The sequence below is a fragment of the Ciconia boyciana genome, chromosome 3 (genome assembly GCF_034638445.1).
Source record: "Ciconia boyciana chromosome 3, ASM3463844v1, whole genome shotgun sequence".
In the NCBI taxonomy this organism is placed as follows: domain Eukaryota; kingdom Metazoa; phylum Chordata; class Aves; order Ciconiiformes; family Ciconiidae; genus Ciconia; species Ciconia boyciana.
The window spans coordinates 19137914-19147295 of record NC_132936.1 but is presented as its reverse complement, the minus strand read 5'-3'; positions in this window follow the sequence as shown (position 1 = coordinate 19147295).

Below are 9382 nucleotides of genomic sequence, written 5' to 3'. Positions count from 1 at the left end.
GCGCTGGCAAGTTCTGCAAAGGAAAATACTATTGCATCTTGGGATAAAACTTATCAGATTCAGAATCTGTTGAGTACAGCCATCTTTCCTTAAACATAGAAGAATCTGTTAAGCTTCCCTGCACTGTCCAGAAGATGAAATAATAGCAGATTCACACAGAAGAAGAGTATGCCAAACAGGCAACTGATCTTTCAACTAGAGGGACCTGTGGAGGAGGTCTGCTTTCTGAGAGAAAGGAGAACAAGCAGATATGATAAAAGAACTGATCCTTCATTGTGCCAGCAAGAAAAAGGGCAGAACAGGTTTAATTTTAGAATAAAATCACCTAGACCTTAACTTGAATGGAGAGAGAGATGAAGAGCAGAACAAAGTGAAGTGCTCACTAAAATAAAAACAATGTTAAAAAAATCCCTTAAAATCCAAATAGAAAAACTATTCTGTCCAGAGTCAAAGGCCATGATTTAAGAATCATTGGTATTTATTTCTGCATACCACAAGACATTTATTTAATTAGAGAAACATGCTTTCATTGCATTCTGAGTCAATTAAATTGAAAAAAACATGTTTATTATAAATTTTGAGGGTTTTGTAAAACCTCAACTCTCTCTGGATTCTCTGATCCTTAACCTTACTAATTATGGGCTTTGTTTTCCTTACAAATACCATTTAAACTTCACAAACTCCCTTTACTGCTTCATTTCCAATGTCATGTAGCATATGTGTGCAAATGTCCCACTGTTAGGAGTTCTTCAAAGCATCCTTTGCTCTGACTTTGGTCACATTAAACCAGTAACTTTCTCTTGCACTTATTAGCTAAACGAAGCCCTGCTGGATCAGGAAGAAAACCATGGTGGGCTGGATGTCCATGAGGGGACATAGGGACCCCTTCCCATTATTTTTCCTGCTTGGCGTGGGGACGGCCAAAGCTTCAGTCTGCTGCAGTACCCTTGCTGTGTCTTTTCAAGCAGAAACGTAGCCAGCTCTCCTGAGCTTTGCAGGAAATGAAGGAGCTAACTACATGGCCAATTTGCATGCACCCATGTAGCGTGCAGTCTTTCAAGCTTACAGGATAATTTATTGAAACAAATGCCTGCCATTTTCTATATCATAAATATAATATTTAATCTGCACTAGTTGCTCAAGACAAATTTTATTATGTACTTTTCTTATACAAGGTTTTAATAGGCTATGGCAGAGAGTTGTACACAGTACTTAATGCATGCTATGATGTGTGTAAAATCTAAGATCAGGGAACACAGCGTATATTTATAGCAGTGTCTGGAAGATTATATGTAATTAATATATTATACCACATACACACCAGAGGCAGAGTTAAGGATGTGCATGAATCCTGCAACGTGGCATTTCCTAAATTCTGTGTGCTTAACCGTACAACCTTAACATTCCCTGAACGTTCTCCGATGGAATATCTATCAGCCCACATAATCAGCTTGCAAGTTACTCCCACAGAGAAAGATATTTCAGCTTGTCTTCTTCCAAGAGACATTAATTAATGCATTTTCATTTTGAAATGCACTACTTTCCAGGCAACATGTCCTGCTGAAAATTATAAAGCTTTAAATCTTTGTGGAGTAAGGCTCCCCAGGAAGGTTAAAAAAATACTATCTGCAGCCCTTTTCCTAGGGGCTTCTCTGTTTTGCCCTTGCACTAAAGCTATTATGCACAGCTTGAATTCTGGGAAGACATGATGCTGTGGAAATACAAGTAATTATACTATTCTCTCTCATTTCTGCCAACTACTATTTTCATTTTTGCTCTTTCACTTTTTTTCAGCTGTTTTTATCTGCTGCAAACATCACTTGCAGGTTATTGCTTGCAGAGAAAATGCGAGCTGAAAATTGGTGATAAATTGGTGAGATGTAAATGATTGCATATTGGGGGCCCCAAAGTACAAAATAGCTATTTGGGTAACCTATTTACTCTGAATTCTTGCATGCTGGGCAATTCCCAAGTATTTTAAAGGTTTTGTGCAAAATCCGTCATTGAAATTACACCTGTAGTGCACTGTTCTTTATGAAAAGCGATAGAATGTAAAGATGTAAAAAAACGTAGTGTCCTTGGTAAAGCTAGCAAGCAAATTTGGGTGACATCACAAACCTTGTAATAAAAGCTTAAAATTGAGAAATTACAGTTGGATGTTAGTCCCTGAGTCAAATACAGCCCTGGAATAACCAAAGACAGATCCATCGGTTTCTAACACCTAGCCTGCAAATCAGACCAAGAAGGCTGGCATGTACATTCATACATTTATATTTTATATTATGAATGGATTGTTTTTTATGGAATTATTTATGAGTATGTAGTTCTTTGAAACAGAAAAATCAGTTGCCAGTGCAGTTTAGGTTTTAGTTAAGCAATAAAAATCATAAAAGAACATTGTGTTGCCTTTTAATTGTTCTTTTTCTAATAAAGGGAGTGCATTGCTGAAACCCTCTGTTTTGAGAAAAATGGCACTGGGGAGGATATAGTAGATGAAATGATGAACTAGCTTTATTTTTATGCTCAGTATTTATAAGTAAAAATGGCTTCAGCAAAAAAAGTTCAGCTGAGAAATTTTAATGTACACAAGTTTGTGGGCCAAATTGGGATCCAGGGAGTTACACAACAGATGAATTTGGCCACCTGTGTTCATAAAGCTTCCAAACTCTAACAAATACAAATAGGTAATAAAGCAAAGATTGACTATTGCAAGTTGTAATGGCCTTAAGAGCAGCTCTTGAGACTTGATGTAGCAGGCAACATTGCTGCCTATATTAAGTCTCCATGCTGCTTTGGCTGTGCAAAGGTATCCACAATGCCCCGCTGGGCAGAGAGGAATGCCATGAAGGGGTACATGCGCCTCAGCCAGGGTACATCAAACAAACATCATCTGCTGTCACAGACGACATATGTCAGGCTTCTAGAGAGAGGTCATCAGAGCTTACCATTAGCAGCCTGGCTGTGCTCAAGATATTGTCTCAAAGGTGGACAATGATCAGTTAAGCTATTCGACAACACTTTTGAGACTGTTGAATGAAATGGGGCTGGCACAGACCAGGAGCAGAGAGGCAGGAACTGGGCAGTTAAGGTTTCTGCCCTTTTTTGTCAGAAAACCTGCCATAATTTCTGGTATTATTATTTATCTTGAAGGACTTTTTATTTCTCTTGCTTGAGGTGTTGGGTGTTATTGGTGGGGAGTACAGGTTGATAGGACACCTCCCTTAATTGCCAAGAGATATTCCTCCGGGAAAAAATGTTTTCAGCATGTTCTCATTTACCTCTAAAGATGAATGTGTGTGATTGTTTTAAAAGGATTAAATTGATACCCTTTGATGTATCTTTACCAGGTTTTATGAATGCTTTGACCAAACAGTGCAGGTGATAAATTCATTATGGGTGATAAACTCATTATAGTGATAAACCTGGTATGGGTGATAAACTCATTACAGAAGAGGCCTAGTATGGTGAGGCTGACACAAGGCTTTCTATCACTGTCAGCAAAATTGCAAACTATAAAACTTCCGCTCACATAAATGATGATCTTGGCACACTCCTCTCTTCCATCTCCCCCTTTCAAAGGGTGAGCTTAGACACTTACATAGTTTCAACTATTATCTTCAGTCCCACAACTCAGAAATCCCTACCTATTCTTGTTAACCAGTCCAGGTTCTCAGCTGGTGTTTGACATTTCCTCGTTATCACCTAAATTCCAGAGGCAGAGCAGGAATTCCTGTCTTCCCTCCCTGCCCCAACCCTGCCCTTCCCACAGATATCCCTACCAGCCCTCCTTAGATGCACAGTCTAGGGGAGAGCTTTCCTTCCTCCGACCTTGCTTATGAAAATGCTGTTTGGTCCCACCGCCATGCCCACCTTGTTCAGGCCAACATCCTGTTTCTCCTACAGTCTTCCATGTTAACCTTTGCCCAGAAAATAACCACACACTTTCATGAGATCCTTTACTCAAGATGCATTTTTCCACTAGCCTGGCAAGAAATTGCCACCTGTAATGACCTACCTGAATGCTAAAAATAATTTCTTGCAACACAGATTTTGCTATAGAGGCTTCAAAAATTTCTCACCTCCTAGTGATGAAGATCTTTCCTTTCACCTCTCCAGCACCTGTAGGGTGACACGAGAAGGACACATACGGCAAGGAAGGTCACATGAAGGAGTAAAAGTCATGACATAAATCTGCATCTAGAAAATGTATTACTTAAAAGAACTTATTTGAAGACAAGGCCTTTCTAGATGGGACATCTACTACAGACTGCACAGTTAAGTGGCCTCCTTGACTAATGACTTAAGCATTTGTAGCTGGTGTCCGCAACTGAATCCAAGTCTCATGTTCACTTCTGTTCTCAATGTCTTTGCGCATCTGAGGCCTAGATACTTCCCTGTTCCCCATCTCTAGGACTTCAGACCAGATATTTACTAGAATTCACAGGCAATTGAATTTTGAAGAAACCCTACTGTCAACTGAGATCCAAACCTTTTCAGCAGCTGCAGGCTGAAGCATGCATTATGGCTTTGTCTCTCTAACAGAGATAACAGAAGATACTTAGACAAGTAAGTAAGTAGACCATCATATTTTATAGCAAACATACACCATGTGGCAACTCTATCACTTGGTAACATGAGAGAAGTATATTTGAACAAGATTAAGGAGGTAAGATCGTGATGATTTTATTTCAGTGCCAAGGTGAGTTTTCCGAGGGATAGTTCAATGATAGCTGAGTGGCTCAGTGCCACAGAAAAATTTTCTCCTGACTCTGTGTGTTGAGCTGTTTTCTGCTAAATTAGTGAATTGAATTGACTCAGTATAAGGTCTTGCAGATAGCAGAACTGGCACAAAGGAGGGATGCGAGCCCACCTTTTCAGCGTAAGAGCAGGACGAGGAGGGCTGCAGGCACAGGGTGATGGGGAGCAGGCAGCCCCTTTCAACAGCTCTCTGTACTGTTGAATCAGGCACCAAGGTACACTGTCGTAATGTGTATAGTTAGATAAAGAAATTTAAAGAGAAAAACGTTCAGAGTCAACAAGGCCTCACTACAGGGCAATATTTGGTCTCAAGGTGTTTTGTTTCTAAACATTTTAATCTTAGTTATTACTTTTATGGTGATATTGCAACAATATTGACAATAAGGATCCTGTTATGCAATATATTGTACAAATTCAGGAAGACTATCTCTGCTGTAGACAGCCTCAGCCCAAAGCCCTGAGTATGCAAATCCACGTACATGGGAGTGCAGCATCCATATATCTTTATATGCATCACTACAAGCTCAGACTTGAATTCTTACTTACAAAAAATTAGAATTTCAAAAAGGAGAAGAAAATAGCACTTGCAATGGTATGGCCAGCTGGTGACTGTTTTATAACAAGGCCTTTTTTTCCCCTCCTTTAAATATAATTTACTGGAACTTTACTTAGAGATGCAACAAATTAGCAGCTATTCATTTTATAATGAAGAAGGCCTCATGTAAATCTAAGCTGTGAATAGGCAATCAGAATTTATTTGGACATAGAGGGTTATTTGCCAGGCTAATATTTCAATATTGAACTGCATACTGCTATCAGTACTATCGTAGACCATTTTATGCAGTTATTTTAAGTTCTTATGTCATTACATTGCCTCTGTTTGATTCTACACGGTACCTGTAGCTATTACTAACCCCTGCATGAAAGACCACCAGAAAAAGACAAAATGGTTCTTCTTTAGATAATATATAAATTTAACTCATCTCCCCTTGGGTCTGAATAAGCATTAAAATGGAAGCTTTTATTCTCCTGGAACAAAGTCAGTTCTGGAGATTCAACAATATGATTACATGCAGGCTTTACATAAGTTCAAACAACAGCAATTAAGAACACCAAATAATCCAGCATTGGTTCATTTAAAATAACTACAAAATGTGCATAGCTATATCAGTTCAAACTCCTAATCCATATGCCTTCTAACACCCAAATAATTTTGCACTTCAGTTCAGTCAGTTAATCTTTAGGTGGGCCACCAATAGCTCATTGCAGTGATGTTTTTCCAGTATGCCCAGCAAATGTTTCCCATCTGGCAGGGTACCGGTGATGTTAGTTGATAAAACAAAGGGCTGAGGGTGATGGATTGGGGGTTCTTGTTGTTGCTCTGCCTCTTCTTTGCCCCTGAACTTCTTTCTCTGTGCAAGTAACCCTATTGTTTTCAAGAAATGGTGGCAGATTAGATGGGCCATTGGTTTACGGTGACTGAGGTTTTCACAGTGGTTTTGGATGAAATGTGTGTGACTGCAGAGCACAGTGCACGTGGGCAGCAGGGACAGCAGGTCTGCTGTACCTGCAGGCAGCCTGGCTGCACACACCCAATCTGCTGGGATAGCAGGTATCCAGAATCCTGGACAATGGTATAAAACCTTCAAAATCCAGAAGGGAGCTTTTAATTATAATCTTTCTCTTGTTTCACAAAGCGGTCTGTAAGAATATTTAGAAGTCTGAGAGCCCAAGAGCCTTTATGGTGTCTGTGCATTCCTTCCTCTCTGAGGGTCTTCTGTGCTTAATAAATCAATGACTTTGTCTGCAAAGGTATGTAGCTGCCTCATTTTGGATAAGTAAAATTTGAAATCCAAAATCTCAATTTTTACTAGGTCCCTAAAAGGGACCTATGCCTATGATCAATGTAGGCATCTAAAAATTAGATATCAAAGTGTGAACTAATCACACAAAGTTCACTTAAGTCATTGTAGAAAAACTGATATTCCCCAAGGTTACGAAACAGGTGTCCAACTAAATCTGGCAAATCTCTAGAAGTAAGCTTTTCTCCCCAGTGCCTATAAATAAAGCCTTTAGTTACTAGTTCATGGGGGGAGAAAGAAGTTATGCCCCTTTTCCCCTTTGGGGGTTCTGTGCAACAGGTTCCTCCCCATGCCCCAAAAGGGTCCAGCACACTTTAGTGCAAGAGACACACGGTATCGTATCGTTAGTACCGCTCTGTATCATTAGTCTGGCCAGCAATAGCATGGCTGGGGCAACACAGAGCTCAAATGGGTGGTGGATTTTTCCACCACATGTATTTTTATCAGTCCGAACAGCTCTCCATTTGCTTCCTCCTGTTTGTTTGTCTCCCAGCTGTAGTTGTACTTTAGTGTGTGGTTCTCTATACTGGTCTTTCATAGCAAAATGATTGTTATAACTGTGCTGGAGTCTACGTGGTAGAAGAACCTACGTGGGTATTAGGTCATTCATTTTCTTAGCAAGTTATACACGTTACGTGGGCATGTAACACATCCCCATGAGTGGCAGCCTTGCTTCTTACTTGTTTTAATTACTAAATAAATTAACTGTGAATATAAACCAATATCTTCAAGGAATCAATGTACCAGATCAGAGAAAATATTCAGAAAGTATGAAGGAAGTGAAAATAAGTTAAGCATGTGCTTAAGTGTTTTGCCACTTTTGCTGAGACTGATTTTTCACAGCTATGGGTGTATATCACTCTCATTCATCACCCTGCCCTCGCCCGGGGACTCAGGGTCCTCCAGAATAAGAATAAGAGCCCTAAATCCCTGTCAGCCAGCCGAAGCCGTGCACTGTATAACAAATTTCTTATGTCCCCAAAGGTGTCCTCAAACAATTTTAATAAATCTTTAGCGATGTATCTTCTGTGTCTCAAATACGTAAAGGTCAGACGGTGCTATTCTGACTGACCCTGACCTGTAGCTGTTCCCTCCGTGACTGCAGCAGGACTGCTCAGGAGTAATATACAGCAGTTGTGACCGGGAAAGGCACAGCCTGGCCATTCAAGACGAGGCAGTCCTTCTCATGGTGCCAGGCAGTGGTTGCTGCCTCCCCAGCCACACTTGATGTGCAGTGCCCAGGGGAGAGGAGGCACCTTGCCCCCAGGCTCCAACACAGCCCTGTGCTAGCATGCTGCTAGCAGCGGTTGTCTGCAGATTTAATGGAGCTGCCTCTGTTTTAGCCAGAGCTTCTCTACACCGTTGCTTCCCGGCTCCCCCTCAGTGATTTCCTCGTTTGGTTTTAACATTTTAATTTTGCCAAAACGTTAAGGCAGCGCTTCACCTGCTGACCGGGTGTAACAGCGCTGCAGTGAATGGGGAAAAATAAAAAAGGTGCTTAGCTCAGCTGAACTCTCTCTCTTGCTGCTGTAAAATTAATTGTTATCATTATCTAGCTGCTTTCTGGAGACCATCAACTTACCTGCTACACAAACTGTAGCGGCAGTAACAGCAGCTGGACCTGACATACAGCCTTGCCCTTGATGTATTAAATCATTCTGATGTAATGTCTAACAAACCACATGACTCACCTATTAAACCTTTTCAGGGGCATGTGCTCTGGCAGTAGGAGAGAGCTTGTAATGAGGCCAAACTCACAGAGGATAAAAGGAACATATTATGAAAACAAGCTATTGAAGGCGTGCATGCTAATTTGAGCGAATGCATTTGGACATGTAAGAGCTTTGCTGTTTCTGTGTAAAATGTTTCCAATTTCTTATTTCCCATTGCAAAGCTGATTGAGTCAGCAGCAGCTTGCCACTTGCATTCCAGGTGGTGTGATATGTCTCCTCGTGTACTAACTCATATAGGTCATTAATATGCTAAATAAGTTGTAGCCAATTGGCTCCCATGGTGACAGCTCCAAAAGCTTCATGAATAATCAATGGAGCACCTGGAGGCATGAAATTTTCATACAAAGAGTTTCTAGACTTTTGCATTAAGCTCTGAGCAGGGACAGACAAGTGATAGACATGACTGGCACTTTGAGGAGTTTCAAAAATAAGAAGTGTTATTTTAAAATAAAATAGCAAACTTATTAAAATAAGAATGAATTTGAAACTCCATCTCCTGCAACATTTCTAAGAAAGGCACCTAAACTGATTCCCTTGCCATCTTTTGGACAGAAGCGTGTTTTAGAGTTGGTAAGGGTGAGTGGGAATACTTCAGCTACTCTATATGATCTGCAATAAACTCATCACAGAATAGTAAGGATTCACTGGTAGAATTAAACAGTTCCATCTTTAGAAAATTAATAAACGGCTACTGCTTTTACTTATTTTCTCTGCAAGAATTGATATGCTTATAGATTTTAGGAGTAAAAATCACGTGAGTGACAGTGGCAAGCATTATGAGCAGGGTGTCAGTTCACCCTCTTATAAGGAGGTGTCTTTCTGACATTGTTTCCATTTCAAGTACTAATGTATTATCTCACAGGCCCTTTTAGACAACGTCATTACTGAAACAGGCAGACCACGGGCAGGAGATGGCTTGCGTGTTTCACTATTTGATAGAGCAGACCAGAAAATTTGTCAAGTCTCCCATAGGGACTAGGAGGATGATAAGTGTAGTCCTGCCTCATGCTTTCCCCAAATAAGCTTGTG